We start from the raw sequence: 22,246 nt of genomic DNA, 5'->3' as shown, positions 1-22,246 counted from the left end.
GGTTAAAAGGCGGGCCCCAGAGGTGAGTCAGGTCGCAGGTGGAGATGACTTGGCGGGTATATTTGTTAATAACTTACTGGAGCCCCGTGGTTTCCTTTTGGTGAATGAAAAGGTGACAAGTCAGCTTCGAAAGTGACTGAGTGCCAGGTGTTCACAATGAGTCAGCGGGCCCACCCCTCTTGAGAGCCTTTTCAGGGAGTTAAAAGCAGATCAACATGAGAGATGATCCGACGGCCCACGCTATTTTGTAAGGGTAAGATGCCCATTCTCCATACCCCACAAAATAGCGAGAGTGAGCGAGAGCCATCCATGTGGCATGGTGATGACCTGGAGGATATAGCTGTTATGAAGAAAGTGGGGCCCCATGGTTTTCTTTCGGCGAATGAAAAGGTGACAAGTCAGCTCCGAAAGTGACTGGGTGCCAGGTGTTCATAATGAGTCAGCGGGCCCACCCCTCCTGAGAGCTTTTTCAGGCGGTTAAAAGCAGATCAACTTGAGAGATGATCCGACGGCCCGTGCTATTTTGCAAGGGTAAGATGCCCATTCTTTATACCTCATGAAATAGCGAGAGTGCACGAGAGCTGTCCACATGTCATGATGACATGTGATTTAAGAAGAAAGTGTGGGCCTACCAAGGTGGAGCCAGTGGTATAAAGGAAAGACACGCGGCTGGCATTAAGTTGACTGCGAAGGAAATTTCAAAGCCAATGGCTGGGTACCATGTGGTATTATATAGCCAATAGGAAAGCGGGACCCGGCGTGGAGCCAAAGTTGTTAGTTAATCTAATGTTCGATCAAGTTTCTTTTGATCGGACGGTCGGCCCTATTTCGTAGGACTAAGTTGCCCAATAGTTATACTTCGCAAAGTTGTGAAAGAGCAGAATGAAACACTTCCAGGAACGTTGTGACCCGTTGGAGCGAAAATACGAATTCGTGTAGGAATTCAATTTTGAAGGGACGGCTAAAGCATGTGGGATCAATGTTGTAGTTAAGGTCTAGAGTACTAATATTTGATTTCCTAACAACTGGATAAAGATATCTTTTAAAAGATTTTGTAGAAGAGCAGATGCAGAGTTATTCTCCTTAGATACAGAGCAAGTCAGTTCAGTTGCAGAGCAAATTCCTTCAAGCAAAGAACAGGTTCTCTCATATTTTTGTGTAGCAATTCTTGTGTAGTGTTCTAAATAAGATAATTGATTCGTCGCAGAATTTTTTAAGAGTGGCATTCATTTCTTGCATTTTCAAAATGGCTCCTAAAAGAGAATTTTCTGGTAAGGTTAACTATTCAGAGAGGAGTGTTTGTGATGATTTTTTAGAATAGTTAGCGTTGTCAACTAATCAAGCATCAAAGGCAAAAGAGTTAGTGCCCAAGGCTCCCCGTCTAAAGATAGGAGAAGGATTATATGACAAGGGTAATTGGTTGAGAGACCCACAGGTTGGATTGTCTGGGTTGGGGTTGTTTAAAGTTGGATTCGGAATGAGAAATTCTCTTGCCCTGCAAAACTGTATCTGGGAACTAGATGTTGGGAAATTAGTTGTCCCAGGAGTATTTATGGACACAGATTTGCTAACCCAAATTGTGCTCAACTATGATCTAGTCACAAGAAGCATTCGGGATGTAAATGGGAAAACCCTTGTTGAAATTAATGCTGAAGAGTTTAGGATAGCATTTGGGCTTAATGAGTTTACAAACTTTCTAGAATCTATAAACTTCACAACATTAGCCCAAATTTACAGTGCATAGAGGAGTCATCTGAGGAATGGGCCTCTCAAGGAATTTTTTGTGAAAATAGGAGGGTTAACAGTTGTAGGACCCAACACACAAGAGCCCTTCTCATTAAGTATGTTCACCCTGAGGGCTAAAGGAATGTATTGGGCACTTTGCCAAGTTTTGGGAGAAGATGCTGAAGCAAATATGCCAAATCATTACTTGTTGATAATTGCCCAGATTCTGAATCCTTCTCTTGCAATCACATTTGATTATGCCTCTTTTATTACTGATGCTATCCATGGAGGGTTGATAGGAATCAAGAATGGAAAGGTGGACAGGCTTTTCGGATGGTACTCACTCATAATGCATCTTTTTCTCTTCAAAGGTGGTGATTACTTTGCCAGTGGACTAGACCTGGTTAAGGAGAAGGAAGGAGAAAAAATGTCAGTACAATCATGGAGTACTGTGTTGTCATGGGATAGAGAGGATGCCAGTTTTTTGAAGTTTGATAAATATTTTGATCCAAAATAAGGACTCTCCTCTGCTCTGATAACCCAAGAATCCCCAAGGTTCTTCTGGAATTCGTAAGACCAAAAGAATTCGCAGAGAATATAAAAATTGTTCATAACTGGGGCGACATTTATTTATATCCAGTCTCCACAATTTTCAGAGTTTTTGGTTTCAAGGGCACCCCATTTTTGTTACCTTACTAGGTCCCTCTCAAAGTGGGAATCGCGGAGATCCTTAGACAAATTGGTGGCTTACAAGGGGTAGAGTTGACAGGTAGGGGTAAAGGGACTATTTTCCCTACAACTACCATAGCCCACCAATTTGTAATAACAAAGGGAGGCTGGAATTGCTTTGAGGATTTCCTCAAGCCTTATCATTTGTCCACTGTAGTGTCCAGGTGTGCTGATCCAGAAGACTTCTTCAATGGTATGTTTAGGAGGAAGGTAGCATGCAGAGGTAGGCCTCATCAATTCCAGTTTCCTGAAGACCTCATCAGAAATAAGTTTGATCTAGATGAGCAGGAGCTAAGGAAAGAAAAGTGGGTGGCTTATAAGAAAGCCTTGGATTTTGTGCATCAATTTGATGCTAGCTATGACCCATTGTCTAGCTTTTTCCTACTGGAAGAGAAAATAAAGTTTTTGATTGTTTGCTTTGAAGATGTCATGCAGACACTGAAGGAGAAAAGGGAAGCTGTAATTAAGAGAAACTCTGAGAAGGCAAGAATGATCCTTAGTAGGTCATCTTCTAGCAAGCCAATCCCTCCTGGTCAATACACACTGCGTAAGGAATCAGGTTATAGTGTGCTGGTGCCTACAACAGGGGAGCCCTCTACCTCCAAAGGAAAGAGGAAGATAGAAGATGTCATCGACATCCAAGAGAGCCCAAAGAAGCAAAGGGTAGGGAAAGAAATAAAATTAGATACACCTATGTATTCCCCATCCCAATCCCCTATCCATATAGGAAATGAGCAAGCAGCAGCTGAGCAACTCTTACAATTGGGTAGTCTAGGGGAAATTGCATACACCTATGATGAAGTGGAGGAAGGGATGCTGGAAGAACCCATTGCTGCTGGAATGGATATTACCTCCACTGAACTTAAAGGTTAGGAGTGGGATCCTGAGATAAAGCAGGCAAGTAGTGCCTTTCTAGCTGATAACAATTTTGTCACATCAGAAGCATTTATGCAGTTTATTCGGAAACAGCACATAGATATATATAATGGTAGATGTGAAACAAGAAAGGCTGAGCAACCCAATAAAGATCCAGCCCTGGTGGAAGAGGAAATAAACCAAGAGATGATGGAAGAATTCAAAACTATCACCCCTGAGTAGGGAAGAGACATGGTAGCACAAGCTGGAGTGCTTATATTACCCGAATGGGATATTGCAGATGCCCTGGTACTAGATGCAGTAAGAAAAGAGACTAATCCTATGGAAGGGGTTACTTTCAATAAGGACAATGCTGCACTTGTCATGTGGTCTCTCAAGAGAAATGAGAGTAAGAAAAGCAAAGACACCCTGGAGTCAAGTTTCCTTGGTGGAATGATGGTGAAGAGAGTGCAGAGTACAGGGGTAGTAGAGGCTGCTAGCACTGTGTTGGAGACTGCAAAATTTAGTGTTGCAGTAGCAGAGAAGGAAGCCAAAGAGAAAGAGGCCCTCCAAATCAAGTTGGAAATAGTTTTAAAAGCCTATAACAGTGCCAAGGAGGAGGTAAGAGGTAAGGAGAGCATCATTGCCAAACTGCAGAGCCAGTTGACTGGACAATACCATCAAGGTGAGTCTTCAACATTGATGATCTCCTCTTCTCCTGCAAGACCTCCACCTACTAGCCCTATTATTGAGTTTCCACCATCTCCAGCACCCTCCAGCTCTCAAATGGTTGAAATTACTCCTCAAGAATTGGAAAACTTGAAACAAGCTCAGGCCTTATATGCAAAGAAGTATGAGGAGAGAGTAAGGGCTACAATTTCTAGTTTTGCAGATACAATAAATGCCTCATTGCTCTACAACAATGTAGGTAAAATTATGGAAATATGGAATGAGATCAGGAGAGACAAGGCCATTTTGACACCTATTTTTGACAGATGGAGGCCTAGGGAGCAAGATTTAGAGTTTATGTGTGTATCCTGTGATGAAGCAAGGGTCAATCCCATCATTAAATCCACTTCTGATGTTGCTAAAATCTTAATACAATTAGTAGCAGAGGTGGATAATGTGGATAGGAAGGTCAATTTGTGCAAGAAGGAATACACTGACCAGGTTTTTGAGTTGCTCCTAGGAGTTTTTGCTAGCCCAAATCAGTTAAAAGACAAACAAATGTGGCTTAAGGAGATAGAAGCTAAATTGTTAGCAAGAATAAAAGGAATTATTGATCTTGATGATGCTTCTTTCTTTGTTGTGACAATACAAGAGATAGAGAAAATTAAGTCACATTATGCTTTTCTCAATTCAAAAGTCAACAAAATGAGAAATTCTTGGAAAAGGTTGACTAAGACTAAAGATAAAGTGATTAATTTCTCATGGCCGACAGAAGAAGTGTATAATGAGTGGACAATTAAATATGCCTCCCATGATCCGGAATAGTTGGAGAGCGCCCCTGAAAAGATAGAAGAGGTTGCTACCGAACAACCTGTTGAAGAAACTGCAGAGGCTGAAAAGAGTTTGTAACTGTTTTTGCGAAAAGTTTGTAACCTCTTTACTCTGAAAGAAATGATTGTAACAAACTCTCTTTGAGAAGTCCGAAGCTTTGTGCATCCATGTTGTTATAAATGGATACCAGGACTAGAGGAAGAGGGATTGCAAAAAATTGTAAGAAAACACTGCAGAAATTTATCTGAGCTTTTCTAAGTCTAATGGAGAATACTCAAAATTTCTTGTAATATTTCTTGAACTAAATATCAATATACAGACCATTGGTTTTGAGTAAATCTTTTTGTTGTCTTCGAGTGTGTTCACAAATTTGTTTACTACTTTCATTCTGAATAATCCAGGATTGTTTTGTTTGAATGGAATTGCAAAGCAATTTTAGTAGAAGTGTTCGTTAGCTTTTCTCTTTAGGAGGGAAATTAAAGAGGTGGGGATCACTCATACCAGTAAACTCTTTGGAATGAACTTTGAATTTTGATGACCATAACTTGGTTTGGAATGCTTGAATTCTTGTAGGTGTCAGGCATATACAAGGATTAATAGAAACCAAGCCGACGAGAAGCATAAAGATGTTTTGTTTGAGGAGTCTTATTTGAGTTTAGATGACTCTGTGATCTTGGATAAGGCACTGGTATTAATTGATGTTGTTTATTGCATGCTTTGTTGATCGAAATGCTGAACTTAAGTACAATTTCCATTCTTTATTTTCAGTTGATTTCAAGGTGAATAGATCCACTAGTTTTCTGGACTGGTTTGCTGTGGGTTTATGTTTGAAAGTGTGAATTTAATTCACAAAGGTATACCCACTTGGGCTCTGAGTAAGCCCGAAGTGTAGAAGGTCTAATCAAACCTTGTCATATGTTGTCTTGAGAATTTCCTTGTCTTTGGTGTCTCTTCTACACCAAGCTTTAAGCCATATTATTTTAAGGATGTTAAAGGGAATCAGATTTTGTAGACAACACATGCCAAAGGTCTTCAATACCTATTTGATATACTTGGACTGGGTAATGAAGATACCCTCCTTCATCTCCTGAATCTGTAGACCAATGAAGAAATTTATCTCTCCAATCAGAGACATTTCAAACTCTTTCTTCATTTCTTCTGCGAATGCATGGCTCATTTCAACATCTCCTCCGAAGATTATGTCATCTACAAATACTTCACAGATCAAAATCTAATCACCTTCATATTTCTGGTAGATGTTGTTGTCCTCACTTGTTCCCTGAAATCCTATCTTCACAAGATGCGAGTGTAACCATTCATACCATGCCCTTGGTGCTTGTTTCAATCCATACAGCGCCTTGTGTAATCTACACACCATGTTACTATCTTCTGACAAAGCAAACCCATCCGGTTGCTCAATATACACTTCTTATTCTAGGATTCCATTCAAGAATGCAGATTTTACATTCATCTGGTATACTTTGAATCCCTTGAATTCTGCAAATGCAAGTAGCATTCAAATACCTTCCAGTCTAGCCACTAGGGCAAAGGTTTCTCCATAGTCTTCTCCCTCTTCCTGAGCATATCCCTTGCATACAAGTCTTGCCTTGTTCCTTACCACTTTTCCTTCTTCATTCGGCTTATTTCTGAAGACCCATTTGGTACCAATTACATTCTTATGTTCCGGTCTAGGTACCAAGGACCATGTTGTCATGCCCAAACTTTTGGGAAAAAATGTAACCACAAAATGTTTTTTTTAAACAACAAATCTCATAGAATAATCTACATTTATAACTAAGTTAATCACGTATTGTCTTAACTAAGATGTAGATAGTATTGTTTACTAGGATTGAAATAATTAAATCAATCAATAGGGCGACAATAGTTAATGAAGACTACTTAATTCCTAAGAGGGTCATCGCAATTTAATTAGTTAATATAATTAACCTAATTAAATTACCGCTAATTAAAGTCGAGGGATGATTAAATATCTCAATTGCATTTAAAACATTCCAGGCCAAAACAAAGATAATGCTATCTTAAATTTAAAATTAATTAATCAGGCGCATGCAAATTCATTACTTAAAATAACCAATAAGGTTTCAAATTTGATAAGGTTATTTGCCAAATAAATCTAATTTATACTATAGCCAATTTTAATTTCCCCTAAACCTTCAAATTTTGACTATTAATTAATCTGGCCAAAATTGGCCTCATAGGTTAAATATTCACATAAAATAATTAATAATTTTCATTTACAAATTTCCCCCAAATTAAATTTAACTTGACGTCCATATTTAATTAAATACAAAAATTATCTAAGAAATATCCTTATAAATAATCCTTGATAAATTATGTCAATAATTGCGGTATTAGAACTATATAAAAATTAATTCCCCCCCCAATCAATTTCAGTCAAAAGTGAAAGGGGTCTAATTATTACTTAAGCGTTCATTAATATTTATTAATAAAATAAAATAAAATAGGTTTTCAAACAAATAAATAAATAAATATATATATATATATATATATATATATATATATATATATATATATATATATATATATATATATATATATATATATATATATAATAAACAACTCTAAATTTATACCTATTTATACATATATATTTCTTTAATAAAATGAGCCAACTATACCCATTAAATATTATATTGCAACTTATAAATAAACACTAAATTAAAAGTTATAATTTAAAAACTATAATTTAAATTCCCTCTCATATTTTTATATGCAAACCCTAACCCGAATATGGGCTAGGGTTGCATTTATAATATATCTTTGTTATTTAAATGCTAACCCTAACCCGAAATTGGGTTGGGGTTGCATTATTAGCATCTAGAATTCTTTTCTCATTTATTTGCTTTTACCCTAACCCGAAATTGGGTTAGGATTTATTATATTATTATTTTTTTTTTTTTTTTTTTGTGTGTGTGATGCAGGGTTCGGTGGCCATGAGGTGGTGGCCATGGAGGCGGCGATGAGTTTGAGAGAGAGAGAGCCACAGAGGGAGGTTCGAAGGGGAAACCATGGTGGTCAGTCGGGAGGCGTCCATTGTGTTTAACCACAGTGGCGACCCCTATGCCGCCCACTGTGTTTAAATACAGTGGCGGCCCCCATGCCGTCCATTGTGCTTAAACACAATGGCGGCTCCTGTGTCGTCCACTGTGCTTAAACACAGTGGCTCGGCTGCCCGTCATACACTGTGTTTAACCATAGTGGCTCGACCGCACTGCAACTCAGTAAACCCCCCCTTTTTTTATTTTTATTTTGTAATATTTTTTTTTAAAATATATATATATATATATTCCATTTTCTAGGGTTAGGATCTCCCTTTTTTCTTTTTTTTATTTAACAGAAACATGCAAGAAATAGAAAAATGAATGACAACATAAAATAGATACACACTTATCTCTTTTTTTTTATATATATGTAGCTCTAACAATATTATGTCTGTTAGTTTCCATAGTTTGATAAAAAAAGTCATAAATCTATATGCAGATTTCTAGTTTTCTAAGTATCTGAATGCATCCATTTTCCCTTTTTTTTTTATTAAAAAAAACAAACACATAATAAAAGACTTTTTTAAACTAACAGCTACATCTACAGCATTGCTTTTCTTTTTAACTTCAATTAGATATATATGGGGAAAAGTAAATGTACATTGTTCTAATTTAGCTTTCTGCTTTCTTTTGTTTTAAGTAGAAAAATGACAATAAACAACAACATTTAAATATTATAGGAAAATCACTTAAAACATTTTCATTTCTCTTTCTGCATCCCTTTTTTTATATATAAATTTCAGAGATAATAGATGACAAAATTTAGTTAAAAGACATATTTAAATAAAATACATTTTTCATATAAATGACAATTTTCAGATAAAAGACAACAACATTACATTACATCCTTTCATTAAAAACAAAACACTATTTTCTCATAGAAATATTTTGAATACAATAGTCAACTTTTACAATGGGTGAAATACCCCAACTAGTCTCTCATTCCTATTAATGAGGACTTATATAAAATAATACATTTCTTTATACAAAAAATTAATACAACACAAATCTTCTCACTTACATTTCTACAACTCAAATATATTATTACATTTCCTATTCTTTTCTTTTCAACAAAATACAATATTACTTTTTCTTTTCTTTTTGCAACTAAAGTAAAATCTGCAACTCCTAGCTTTCTTTTCCAAGCAACCTGCATCCAAAACTTAAGGCTGTGACCATGGGGTGCTCACCTCCCAGCCTAGGCTTACTAGAATCCAACCTTGAGCTTGGAGAACCAAGCAAGGGGAAAAACTCAACAAACACATTCTCATCCCAAAGCTGAAACTTCATCACATAATGTGATGTTTTACAAGGGTGGAAGTGGACCAAATACCTTGAGGAGATCTGTAAGATAATAGATCACAACCAACTCATGGCAACCAAGAACACCACAAAAATCCATCTCAACCCAACATCCTTATGACCCCCAAGGCATACATCCCATATTTTCTCCCCTTATGACCCCCAAATGCATAAACAAGACTATGCAACAAGGGTCACATACACAAACCCTTGAGATCACTCTCATAATGAGAGCCTCTCACTCTAAGGCTATCAATCTCCTTCCACCCCCAAGACCATTCTACCCTCCCAAGCATAGAACGCCTTGGATACTCCCAAAACACAAGAAAATGCATACAGGAAAAGAAATACAAAAAAGATCACATAATATTTTTCACAAAGGAATACAAAGAAAGCAACATTTACACTCAAGCAATCCTACAACAACTTTCCAAACATACAAGTAAGAATAAGCACCAACCTTGAATCTGCCAAGGGGTTTCTAGGGATAGCTTGGAGAAGAGCAGCCCAATTCCATAAATCTTTTTCTGCAACACTTAGCCAGAATTCCTATTCTAAAACTAGTTTTTTTTCCAAAATTGCCAAAATCTTCAAAGATGGAGAGTGGGTGATTAACTCACTAAGTCTCAATCTCTATCCTATGAAGGCTTCTCTCACTCCTTCCAACCTCTTGGATAGAGTGAGAGACTCCCATTGGTTGGTCTTCCCTAGGTCTTACACACTCCCTAACCAAGGCACCTCAAGAAGAGGAATGAAATGGGGAAGAGGAATGACACATACCAAGAAGGTTATCTAACCAAGGATGGCACTCCTAAAGATGAAAGTCGGCCATCTAGGAAAACCCACTTTTTTTGGTGGTTAAAGAAGTCCTAGGGGAAGGACACGTGGCCAAATTTGGCCTTCACCCATAGATACCCCATGAGGCCCAATAAAAAAGCTCCAAAACTTACTCTAGGAGTTGATTTAACCCTTTGAAAGTCCACCTAAAGTTAACCTATGGGTCAACTCTAAGTTGACCCTCCTTATGGCTCACTATCCTAGATTTCTTGGTACCTTCAAGGATAATCTGGAAATATAACAATTAAACAAAAATAAATCTCTCCAAAAAGGTGACATGACAATTGCCAACACAACATACAACATATGTGTCAAGTAACACTACAAAAATAATTCCATATCACAATTATACACATGGCAATTGTCCCTTGAATGATTTACACAATTTAATAAATACAATTTACACACATGCAAACAATTACATTTATGAATAAAATATGATACATACGGGGTGTTGTCTCTCCAAATAGAAATCCCCTAGTTTTACGAACATACATAGGCCTAGGCTTGATTCTCCATAATGTTTCCATGGTCACATGGATAATTTCCTACGCATCTCAATTACACATTAGTACTTTCCAATAGTCTCATATAATATTAAATCACATAAATAAGCATACACATCAATCACTCTGCATACAATTGACATCATACAATTCAATTTTCCATATATCAAAGCAAATCCACATAAGAAATTATCATAGTCCTCATAAATTTAATCCATTCATAAGATATGCATCATATTTCTAGCATCCTAATAAAGTCCTACAAATAAAATAATGACATACATCATCTCAATGTTATCCTATTCTAGAATCATATAAAACTCTATACCTACAAAGCATAGAAATGAAGCATCAATATATCAATGTTATCAAATTCCTGGGATCATATAAAGTTCTATATCCATAATGCATTAAAAATAAAACATCCATAATAGTTCCAACATGAAAATCACTGAAATGTTAGGATGGGTCGGGGTAGGGCCTCACACCCTCCCCCTCTAGGCATGAACATCCTCCTAGAGTTCATCAAAAAGATGAGGGTACTGTGATCTCATATGTGTTGCATCTTCCCATGAAGCTGTAACCTCATCATAGCAATCCCACTAGACCCTAACCTGGCCTAGCTCTTGACCTCAAAGGGCCAATGCCTGATGAGCCAAAATGTGAATGGGCTCCAAAGATAGCTGCCCATCCGACTCCACCTGCAAGGCATCCCAATCTAAAATATGAGACTCATAGATATACTTCCTCAAAATTGAAACATGAAACAAATAGTGGATGCGTGACAGGCTAGGTGACAAAGCTAGGCAATAAGCAATTGGTCCTATCCTCTCAAGGATCTCAAATGGTCCGACAAAGTGAGGTGCGAGCTTAGAACCCTTTTCATAATGGATTGTACTCTTATGTGGTTGCAGTCTCAAGAAAAATCTATCCCCAACCATGTAACTCTGGTTTATCCTCTTTGCATCTGCATACTTCTTTTGCCTATCACGTGCCTCTCTAAGGTGCTGTCTAATCAAAATTACCTGCTGCTCCATATCACAAACCATCTCAGGACCTATGGCTACTCTATCCTCAATACGGTCCCAACTCAAAGGTGTCCTGCAAGGTCTGCCATACAAAGCCTAAAAAAGTGGCATCCCCAAAGAAGTGCGATGCCCATTATTATAGGCAAACTCTACTAAATGAAGGTACTCTTACCATCTGATCTGATGATCCATGACGTACATGTGGAGCATATCCTCTAACACTTGGTTAACCCGCTCTATCTGTCCATCCATTTCTGGATGATAGGTTGTGTTGAAATTGAGCTTGGTGCCCATTGCTGCCTATAATGCCTTCCAAAAGGAAGAAGTGAAGAGGGAATCCCTATCAGAAATAATCATGTGGAACACCATGAAGCCTGACAATGTCTCGCAAGAACACCTACGCCACTACTGGTGTTGTGAAGGTAGTCCGGACTGGTGAGAAGTGGGCCACTTTGGTCAACGTGTCAACTATCACCAAGATAGCATCATGGCGACGAGATGACATGGGAAGATAGTGACGAAATCTATGGATATAGTATCCCACTTCCACTCTGGTATAGCATGAGACTGGAGCAACCCACCTGGATGGCGGTGCTCCGCCTTGACTCCCTAACACTCAAGACATCAGGCTACTAACTCAGCAATAAGCTGCCACATACTTGGCCAATGACACAACTACCTCAAGTCTGCATGCATCTTCTTAACCTCGGGATGCGCTACATAAGGAGCTCTGTGAGCCTCCATGATAATGAACTCTCACAATCCCCTGGAAGAAGGTACATAGATGCGCCCTCTATGGTGTAATAGCCCATTAGACTCTAAAGAATACTCCATGTACTTCCCCTCCAGGTTCTCCTAAGATCGAATCATCTGACAAACCTCTAGATACCATCCATCTTGTGGCAACCGTTACAATATACGGTCTCTCAAATCTGTGCTCATAGATATAGAGTATACCTCATGTCGTCTCCTACTCAAGGCATCTACAACCACTTTCTCTTTCCCCTTGATGTAGTGGACATCAAAATCATAATCACATAGAAACTCCATCCATCTCCTCCGATGAGCACTAAGGTTAGGCTAGGTGAAGATGTACTGCAAACTATGGTGGTCTGAATGAAGCTCGAAGTGATGACCCAAAAGGAAGTGTCTCCACCTCACAAGTGCATGTACTACTACTGCAAGCTCTTGGTCATGCATAGGGTAGTTAAGCTCGTGAGTCTTAAGCTTCCTAGACTCATAAGTTGTAACTTGACCCTCTTGCATAAGGACTGCACCTAATCCATCCAAGGAAGCATCCGTGCATACCATAAAATCAGCCGTGGGGTCTAGCACAATGAGGATAGGTGCACTAGTGAGTGCCCTTTTCAGATCCTTAAAATCCCTCTCACACCTCTCTATCCACTTGAATTTCTTTCCCTTTCATTGGAGGGATGTAATGGGATGTGCAACTCTCAAAAAACCCTCAACGAAGCATTTGTAGTATCCTACTAAACCCATGAAGCTCCTGACCTCTGTCACACTGGTTGGTGCTGGCAAATCCATAATAGCTCTAATCTTTGATGGGTTAACTGAGATCCCATCACTGGATATAACATGCCCAAGGTACTTGACCTCTGATCTCAATAAAGCACACTTCAACAAACTGTTGAACAACTGGTTGTCCCTCAAACACTGCAAAACCTGTCTCAAATGCTCCTCATGCTCCTTCTCATTCCGAGAATATATCAATATGTCATCGAGGAACACAATCACAAATCGATCAAGGAAAGTGCGGAATACCCCATTCATGAGACTCATGAATACAGCTGGAGCATTCGTAAGACTGAATGGGACCACGATGAACTCATAGTTGCCATATCTGGTACGAAACGCGGTCTTGTGGATATCACTCTCCACAATCCTCAACTGATGATACCCTGACTTCAGATCTATTTTGGAAAACACTTTAGCACCTTGAAGTTGATCAAACAAATCATCGATCCTGGGCAAGGGATAATGGTTCTTGATGGTTACTTTGCTCAGTTGCCTGTAATCCATGCATAACCGAAGGGACCCGTCCTTCTTCTTCATGAAGATGACTAGTGCACCCCAAGGGGAGATGCTAGGATGAATGTGACCCTTCTCTAAGAGTTCCTCTAGTTGCATCTTGAGCTCATTAAACTCATGGGTGGTCATCCTATAAGGTACTCTCAAAAATGGCTCGGCTCTTGATACCAGATCTATGTGGAAGTCAATCTCTCTGCTAGGTGGCATACTAGGTAGCTCAGCTAGAAACACATCTACAAATGCCTCATGGATGGGATGATCATCTAGGGAAGGCTCCTTCTCATTTTTTTCCTCTCTATCACTGATGGTGATAGAAAACAACTGGCATCCCTTTCGCATGCTCCGCTTAAGATGCAAAGCAAAAATCATATGAAGAGACACGGGCCTCTAAATCCCAGTGATTTCTATGGGAGCACCATGATCATCCTCACACTCGATCTTTTTTAGGAAACAATCCATCTTGGCTTTGTGGGCGTAAAGACAATCCATGTCAAGTACGATAACATAAGATCTAAGTGGTGTAATTCTAAGGTCTACTAAGGTGGTGGTATTACCAATCTGGAGCGGACATCCCCTAACCTCTGAATCTACTGACACTCTAGCCCCTAATGCTAACTCCACTTCCCAACTGACACCTTGCCTAACTGCCACTAGCCTGCAACGCTCCACAACCAATGGAGATATAAAGGAGTCAGTAGCTCCTAAGTCAAACAATATAGAAATACCGATACCTATGATCATACCTATAGCCTCAATGACTATGGCCTGGTGCTCTTCCTGGCAGTTGTCAACTGCTGTGAAAACCCTATGGGACTTGCCCATATCTCGAACTATAGGCTCTGATGCTGCCATCCTCTGAATACCTACCATCTGACCCTACAAACACTCTATTGCCATGTGCGCCATGGCTCCACATGTGAAACAAGCACCGCGTGCCTGAAACTATGCACCCTGAGGCCTAGAGAAAGGCTAGCCACCTGTCTTGCTCGAGCCACTGTACCCACCCCTAGAGGACTGCTGAATCCATGTCTGAGGTGTGTATGTACTCTGTTCTCTCTGGTCATGCCTAGGACCCTATGAATGCCACTACTTGGGCTTGGAGTCTTGTTGTCCCTAAGGGGGCCTTTGCCTCTGACTCTGTTGTGACTACTATGGAGGAGGGGGTTTATAGGACCCTGATGCATTTATGTGGTTGCCTTTCTAGTAGGGTTTTTGAAACCCGAAAGACTGAGGTGTCAGGTTTCGGTTCTGAAACCAATCCCTCGTGTCCTGTGGATTGACCTGAATCTCCTTAGCTATCAAGACCTTCTCCATGGCAACCTGAAGGCTCCCTAGCGCGGCCATCCTCACCGGTCCTTCTATCCTGACATTAAGTCCCCTGATAAAATGGTTGACGAGAAGCTTCTCATCCTTCAGGTAATCCACATAAGGTAGGAGCTCAATGAACTTTCTCTTGTACTGGGTCACTGAAAGACCCTTCTATTGGAGGTCATGGAACTCATCTATCCTACGCTACCTGAAGTGCTCTAATAGGTATCTCTCCCTGAACCTTTCTGTGAAGATCTCCCATGTGAGGGTGTTTGCAGCTAGACCACACTTGTATTCCTTCGATCTCCACCATGTGGAGGTCATCTCTCTCAAAAGGTGGACTGCAACTCATGCCTTCAAATTGCTTTCATAAGAATGCAATGCAAAGCATCAATCTAGGCTCAAAAGCCAAGCCTTAGCTTCTACTCCATTGGTAGATCCCTCAAAAAATGGTGGCTGGAGGCGCAAAACCTCTCTGATCAGATCCCCTGGATCTTGACATGTCCTCTCAATATAAACAGGCGTGACTATTGGAGGTAGTCCAAGTAGATGAACGGACTCAGGCTCATGCTCAGCCTGGCCCTCTAAGGAATTAGGAGGTGGACTCCTACTTCGTTCCCTAAATACTGATCTATGGCTCCCTGAGTTCTGGTTCTCTGCATGACGGTCAACTTGTGGAAGCCTATCCTGCACTATCCCAATCAGGTTCTAAAATGCTAAGAAGATGTCTTGGTTTGGGTCAACTGGTGGTTCGGGAGGGGCCTCTGGGTTCCCTTCCAGAACTAGTTCCTCCCTATCAACATCTTTGTGTGCCATATGCATATGCCTAGGACCCCTTCCGTGCTTGTGAGCTTGTCACGTAGTCGGAGGCATCCTTATGAGAAAATAAAATAAAATGAAATAAATAAATAATTTTTGGAGAAAAATTTAATTAATTAAATAATTAAAGTGAAATATAATGGAGAAAGGTTCCTAGTGTTGGAAACCTTGCTCTGATACCAAAATGTCATGCCCAAACTTTTGGGCAAAAATAGAACAACAATTTTTTGTTTTAAACAACAAATCTCATAGAATAATCTACATTTATAACGAAGTTAATCACGTATTGTCTTAACTAAGATGTAGATAGTATTGTTTACTAGGATTGAAATAATTAAATCAATCAATAGGGCGACAATAGTTAATGAAGACTACTTAATTCCTAAGAGGATCATTGCAATTTAATTAGTTAATATAATTAACCTAATTAAATTGTCGCTAATTAAAGTCGAGGGATAATTAAATATCTCAATTGCATTTAAAACATTCCAAGCCAAAATAAAGATAATGCTATCTTAAATTTAAATTTAATTAATTGGGCGCATGCAAATTCATTACTTTAAATAACCAATAAGGTTTCAAATTTGATAAGGTTATTTGCCAAATAAATCTAATTTATACTATAGCCAATTTTAATTTCCACTAAACTTTCAAATTTCGACTATTAAATAATCTGGCCAAAATTGGCCTCATAGGTTAAATATTCACATAAAATAATTAATAATTTTCATTTGCAAATTTCCCCCAAATTAAATTTAACTTGACGTCCATATTTAATTAAATATAAAAATTATCTAAGAAATATCCTTATAAATAATCCTTGATAAATTACGTCAATCATTGCGGTATTAGAACTATAAAAAAATTAATTCCCCCCCCCAATCAATTTCAGTCAAAAGTGAAAGGGGTCTAATTATTACTTAAGCGTTCATTAATATTTATTAATAAAATAGGTTTTCAACTTACCCTCTTATATATATATATATATATATATATATATATATATATATATAAACAACTCTAAATTTATACCTATTTATACATATGTATTTCTTTAATAAAATGAACCAACTATACCCATTAAATATTATATTGCAACTTATAAATAAACCCTAAATTAAAAGTTATAATTTAAAAACTATAATTCAAATTCCCTCTCATATTTTTATATGCAAACCCTAACCTGAATATGGGCTAGGGTTGCATTTCTAATATATCTTTGTTATTTAAATGCTAACCCTAACCCGAAATTGGGTTAGGGTTGCATTATTAGCATCTAGAATTCTTTTTTCCTTTTTTTTGCTTTTACCCTAACTCGAAATTGGGTTAGGGTTTATTATATTTTTTTTTATTTTTTTTTGTGTGTGTGTGTGATGCAGGGTTCAATGGCCATGAGGCAATGGCCATGGAGGCGGCAACAAGTTTGAGAGAGAGAGCTGCAGAGGGAGCTTCGAAGGGGAAACCATGGTGGTCGGTCGGGAGGCATCCATTGTGTTTAACCATAGTGGCGGCCCCCATGCCGCCCACTGTGTTTAAACACATTAGCGGCCCCCGTTCCGTCCACTATGCTTAAACACAGTGGCGGCTCCTGTGCCATCCACTGTGCTTAAACACAGTGGCCGCTCCCATGCCATCCACTTTGCTTAAACATAGTGGTGGCTTGGCCATGCCGTCCATTGTGTTTAAACACAGTGGCTCGGTTGCCCGTCATCCATTGTGTTTAACCACAGTGGCTCGGCTTTTGCCACCCACTGTGTTTAAACACAGTGGTTCAGTTGCACCGCAACTTGGTAAAACCCGCCCCCTCCCCTTTTTTAATTTCTATTTTGTAATATTTTTTTTTTATAATATATATATATATCTTCCATTCTCTAGGGTTAGGATCTCCAAATTTTTATTTTTTTTAAAATTTATTTAACAAAAACATGCAGGAAATAGAAAAATGAATGACAACATAAAATACATACACACTTATCTCTCTTTTTTTTATATATGCAGCTCTAACAATATTACGTCTGTCAATTTCCACAGTTTGATAAAACAGTCATAAATCTATTTGCAGATTTCTAGTTTTCTAAGTCTCTGAATGCATCCATTTTCCCTTTTTTTTAATTAAAAAAAATAAAACACATAACAGAAGATTTTTTTAAACTAAAAGGTTAATCTACAACTTTGCTTTTCTTTTTAACTTCAACTAGATATCTATGGGGAAAAGTAAATTTACATTGTTCTACTTTAGCTTTCTGCTTTCTTTTGTTTTAAGTAGAAAAATGACAATAAACAATAACATTTAAATATTACAGGAAAATCACTTAAAACATTCTCATTTCTCTTTCTGCATCCTTTTTTTTATATATAAATTTCAGAGATAATAGATGACAGAATTTAGTTAAAAGACAGATTTAAATTAAATACATTTTTTAGATAAATGACATTTTTCATATAATGGATAGATTTTAGATAAAAGACAACAACATTACATTACACCCTTTCATTAAAAAAAACAACACTATTTTCTCATAGAAATATTTTGAATACAATAGTCAACTTTTACAATGGGTGAAATACCCCAAGTGGTCTCTTATTCCTATTAATGAGGACTTAAATAAAATAATATATTTATTTATACAAAAAATAAATACAAAATTAAATCTCCTCACTTACATTTCTACAACTCAAATATATTATTACATTTCCTATTCTTTTCCTTTCAATAAAATACAATATTACTTTTTTTTTTCTTTTTGCAACTAAAGTAAAATCTGCAACTCCTAGCTTTCTTTTCCAAGCAACCTGCATCCAAAACTTAAGGTTGTGACCATGGGGTGCTCACCTCCTAGCCTAGGCTTACTAGAATCCACCCCCGAGCTTGGAGAACCAAGTCCTAGATGGGTTACACTCAAGAAAACACAAAGAAGCAAGGGGAAAAACTCAACAAACACATTCTCATCCCAAAGTTGAAACTTCATCACATAATGTGATGCTTTACAAGGGTGGAAGTGGACCAAATACCTTGAGGAGATCTACAAGATAATAGATCACAACCAACTCATGGCAACCAAGAACACCACAAAAATCCATCTCAACCCAACATCCTTATGACCCCCAAGGCATACATGCCATATTTTCTCCCCTTATGACCCCTAAGTGCATAAATGAGACTATGCAGCAAGGGTCACATACACAAACCCTTGAGATCACTCTCATAATGAGAGCCTCTCACTCTAAGGTTGTCAAACTCCTTCCAACCCCAAGACCATTCTACCCTCAAAAGGGTAGAGGGCCTTGGATACTCCCAAAACACAAGAAAATGCATACAAGAAGAGAAATACAAAAAAGATCACATAATATTTTTCACAAAGGAATACAAAGAAAGCAACATTTACACTCAAGCAATACTACAACAACTTTCCAAACATACAAGTAAGAATAAGAACCAACCTTGAATTTGCCAAGGGGTTTCTAGGGATAGCTTGGAGAAGAGAAGCCCAATTCCCCAAATCTTTTTCTGCAACACTTAGCCAAAATTCCTATTTTAAAACTTTTTTTTTTTACAAAATTGCCAAAATCTCCAAAGATGGAGAGTGGGTGATTAACTCACTAAGTCTCAATCTCTGGCCTAATAAGTCTTCTCTCACTCATTCCAACCTCTTGGATAGAGTGAGAGACTCCCATTGGTTGGTCTTCCCTAGGTCTTACACACTCCCTAACCAAGGCACCTCAAGAAGAGGAATGACACATACCAAGAAGGTTATCTAACCAAGGATGACACTCCTAAAGATGAAATTCGGCCATCTAGGAAAACCCACTCCTTTTGGTGGTTAAACAAGTCCTAGGGGAAGGACACATGGTCAAATTTGGCCTTCACCCATAGGTACCCCATGAGGCCCAATAAAAAAGCTCCAAAACTTACTCTAGGAGTTGATTTAACCCTTTGAAAGTTCACCTAAAGTTAACCTACGAGTTGACCCTCCTTATGGCTCACTATCCTAGATTTCTTGGTACCTTCAAGGATAATTTAGAAATATAATAATTAAACAAAAATAAATCTCTCCAAAAAGGTGACATGACAATTGCCAACACAACATACAACATATGTGTCAAGTGACACTACAAAAATAATTCCACATCACAATTATACACATGGCAATTGTCCTTTGAATGATTTACACAATTTAATAATTACAACTTACACACATGCAAACAATTACATTTACGAATAAAATATGATACATACGGGGTGTTATCTCTCCAAATAGATAAACCCCTGGTTTTACGAACATACATAGGCCTAGGCTTGATTCTCCATAATGTTTCCATGGTCACATGGATAATTTCCTGCGCATCTCAATTACACATTAGTACTTTCCAATAGTCTCATATAATATTAAACCACATAAATAAGAATACACATCAATCCTCTGCATACAATTGACATCATACAATTCAATTTTCCATATATCAAAGTAAATCCACATAAGCAATTATCATAGTCCTCATAAACTTAATCCATTCATAAGATATGCATCATATTTCTAGCATCCTAATAAAGTCCTGCAAATCAAATAATGACATACATCATCTCAACATTATCCTATTCTAGAATCATATAAAATTCTATACCCACAAAGCATAACAATGAGGCATCAATATATCAATGTTATCAAATTCTTGGGATCATATAAAGTTCTATATCCATAATGCATAAAAAATAAAGCATCCATAATAGTTCCAACATGAAAATCATTGAAATGCTAGGATGGGTTGGGGTAGGGCCTTACAGATGTTGCATTCTTTTCTATCTAGTCTAGCTCCTCTTCCATTGCCTTTATCAAGTCTTCATCGGTAAGTGCCTCTCTAGTGGTCTTAGGCTCAAATTCTAAAATCATGCAAGATTTTTCTTTCACCTTTCTCCTTGTGAGTATCTCTGCATCTTTGTCTCCTATGATTTTCTTCAGATCATGATGTAGTTTCCCATACCTAGGAATGACCCTAGCTAGTTCTGCTTGCTTTTCCTCTTCTTCTTCCACTTCATCTTCTTCTTCACCTACTGCAGCTTCTACTAGTATAGGAACACTGAGGTCTTCCTGGTGTTTGTAATTTGTTTCCTTCTTAACCAGTTACTAGAAGGCTACACCCCATTCATCTTCTACTTGCTTGATGTAGGTTTCCTCAGGCTCCTCAGGGGATTCATCAACCATGACATTGATACTCTCAACAATTTTTTGAGTCCTGTTGTTGTAGCATTTGAGAGCTTTTATTTTAGTAGAATATCCCAGAATATTCCTTCATCACATTTAGCATCAAACTTACTCAGATGCTCACCTCTTCTGATAGAGTACTTACTGCCAAACACTTTAAAACAACTCACATTAGGAGTTCTCGCATTCTAGTACTCATAGGGGGTTTTGTCTTTACCTTTCTTGATGAGTACCCGGTTCATGGTATAGACTGCAGTGCTCATCGCTTCTCTCCAAAAGTGCGTGCAACCTTTCCTTAGATCAACATAGTTCTGGCCGCTTCAACTAAAGTCATGTTATTCCTTTCTACTATGCCATTCTATTGTGTTGTCCTAGGGGTAGACAACTACCTCTTGATGTCATTCTTTTCACAATACTTGTTGAATTCATCAGAAGTGAATTCACCTCCTTGATCAGTTCTTAGGCATTTTATTCTTCTGCCACTCTCCTTCTCCACCAATGCTCTAAAGGCTTTGAACTTTCCAAACGCCTTAGACTTGTCTTTCAAGAATTTGACCCACATCATTCTTGAGTAGTCATTGGTAAGAATCATGAAATACCGATCTCCCTGAATGCTTCTAGTTTTCATTGGACCACATAAATCGATGTGCACAAGATCAAGTAAGTTCTTTGCTGAAAATGACTTACCTTTGAATGTTGAGGAAGACATTTTCCCAAGTTGACATCCTCTGCATAAAGCATTCTCTAGCTTGTTCAACAAAGGCAATCCTCTTACTACCTTGATCTTACTCGCCTTTACAATATTATCAAAATTCATATGACAAAGTCTCCTATGCCATATCCAATTGTCATCAAACTTTGCCATCAAGCACTGACTAGTCTTGGCATTCAGCTGAAACAAGTTTCCTCTAGTCTACTTACCGATGGAAATAAGTTCACCACTCTTTCCAATTATTCTACAGACTCCACCTTTGAACTCCAGAATGAGTCCTTTGTCGTTCAGTTGAGCAACACTCAAAAGGTTGTGCTTAAGGCCTTCCACCCAGTAGACATCATCCACACTGCTCTTTCCATTTAGTGAAATGGATCCTTTTCCTTTCACCATGCAATGTGCATCGTTGTCAAACCGGACAACACCTCCATCATATTCTTCCAAAGACAAAAAATTTCTTCGGTCACTGGTCATGTGGTGAGAACACCTGCTATCAATGATCCACTCATTGGAGTTGTCAATGTGAGAGACAAGGGCTTTTTTATCAAACACCTCTTCCTTTACAGCTACAAACACTATGTCCTCATTCTCT

The sequence above is a fragment of the Cryptomeria japonica genome, chromosome 2, assembly GCF_030272615.1.
Source record: "Cryptomeria japonica chromosome 2, Sugi_1.0, whole genome shotgun sequence".
NCBI lineage: Eukaryota > Viridiplantae > Streptophyta > Pinopsida > Cupressales > Cupressaceae > Cryptomeria > Cryptomeria japonica.
This window is presented reverse-complemented; position numbering follows the sequence as displayed.